General features: G+C 45.7%; 1 pseudogene; it reads right to left on the reverse strand.

Annotated features, from left to right (window-relative positions):
• LOC114615809 overlaps positions 1–2056 on the reverse strand; it is a 3077-nt pseudogene extending 1021 nt beyond the window's left edge.
• Positions 2057–2131: the final 75 nt, after the last annotated feature.

Here is a 2131-nt window from a genome sequence, read left to right on the forward strand (position 1 = left end):
GAGAGAGAGAGAGAAGTAGAAGAGTAGAGGCCAGCCATGACCACGTGAAAAGAGGGGAAGGAAGGGGGAGGGGCAAGGGGACAAAGAGGAGCTAGAGGCAAGAGAGCAAGAGAGTAAGAGGAGGGGGCAAGCAGCCCCTTTTATAGTGGGCAGGCCTGCCTGGCTGTTACCAGGTAACTGTGGGGATTAGCATACCTGGCTGTTGCCAGGTAACTGTGGAGGTGGAGTTTAGACAGAATACTAACATTCCCCCATTTTGGTTTAATTAAAAAAGAAAAATTAGAAAGAGGTGACACCGAAGCAGGAATAGGGTCATCGTGATATCTGGCTACTTCCTGCTGGCATTGGGGGCGACATGTCTCTAGGGAGAACCTAGAAGAATGGGTATGGGGGATGTTTGTCCGGTTTTAGGAGAGTTGGCTGTTTCCTGCTGTCCAGGGTCTATGGATTGAGCCATCTGAGGATAGGTCAGAAGGAACAGGTCTAGTAGAAGCAGCTGTGTGTGTGACAGGAGATGGAGCATCTGGAGGTTGCTTCTCTGGAGCTGTGTTGGAAGTACCTGGACCTGAAAAGATGTAGGGAATAGGATTAAGTACATTTGGAAGAAAGAAAATTTTTTCTAAGATGTACATTTGAAACCCAGAGGGATCCCACCCTTTGGAATAGGTAGTAAGTGGGAATTTTAGGCTGATGTACTTATCTGGATGGAGTCTATTTGGTCCATGAGAGGTAGATCTGAGTGGGTTTCCTGTAGCTTATAAGTTTACAAAAGAGGTAACAGCATGAGTTAACAACACGAGCAGTCTTCAAGATGAAACTTTGCTGGACCATACAGTAGAATGTTTTATTAGAGTTAGGCAAGCTTATAGGAACTCAGATAATTTAGGACAGTAGAATAGTAAGAAAAGGAAATATGAAACATTTAATTAATGGCAACTGAGTTTAGGTAATGAGGTAACAGATAATATCTGTGAAAGCTTAGCTGTCAATGTAGTCAGAAGTCTGAGAAAGAGTAAACAATAATCTACCAGTTATATATTATTTTTTAAAATGACAGAGTCCACTAGCCAACAGTTCCCATGGTTTCCATAGTCTCTTGGGTGAAGTCAGTTTGGCTTCCAAGCGCAGAAGATGCGGGGATTTTTTCTGTGGAATGGATATGTGTGACATGAGAAATGACTTACCTTGGTTTAGCCAAGTCATTTGACTCAGGGCATCCAGTTTAGTCCACTGAGTTTGTTAGTGACTATATTATCACATACAATCCAGGCTGTATCTTCTAGGTGTCCAGTGTCCAAGTCTTCTGAAACCATCTTGGGTCAATTATTAGAGGCTTTGGGAATTCTGTCAGCCATAAACTTAAATATACTATTAGCAGACTTCTGACAAGATTGGGAGCCATAAGAATTGGTTGTAACTGAATAGAATTTAATAGCAGTAGTAAAAGTCTATTAAGACAGGCTAGGAAAGAGTCTTAAGTACTTTGGCGGGTTGTATAGGCAGAGAAAAGCACATTTTTGTATTAGCAAAGAAATATTTGGCTAGGACCAGAATAAGAAAGCTGGCAACAGTGGCATACAATCATACGGCTGGTGGCTTGGGGCTCTGGGCCACAGGTGCTGCGGGTCAGGTCTGCAGTGGCAGCAACAGGGCAGGACTTCCTACTAGCAGCCGGAAGTCATTGCCCAGTGCCTCTGGCGGCTGCAGTGGGCAAGGAAAAGCAAGCATGTCCCGTATTACAGCAACGTTCATGTTAGCTCTTCTTGTGGCAGAAGGCACTGCTAACACTCACTTTACAGGTCCCGGGCAGAGAGGAAAGAGAGAGCGCCTCCCTCACATGCTTGAGCAGCCAAGCCCTTTGCACAGGTGGTTGTGTACATGGGGAAGCAAGTCTCAGAGAGGGTCACTGGCAGGATGCAAGGAGTAGACCCAGAGCAGAGCTAAGAACCACAGAGGGGAGTTTAGACAGAATACTAACAACCAACAACTGTGGTCTCCTAATCCTGGGCCACCTGGGTCCTCTGAGCCCTCCTTCTACACCGGCATCATCTGCCATTTGGTGTATTCCCGAAGAAGAAGAAGAAGAAGAGGAGGAGGAGGAGGAGGAGGAGGAGGAGGAGGAGGAGGAGGA

The sequence above is a fragment of the Grammomys surdaster genome, unplaced genomic scaffold (genome assembly GCF_004785775.1).
Source record: "Grammomys surdaster isolate TR1022 unplaced genomic scaffold, NIH_TR_1.0 156596, whole genome shotgun sequence".
Lineage (NCBI taxonomy): Eukaryota > Metazoa > Chordata > Mammalia > Rodentia > Muridae > Grammomys > Grammomys surdaster.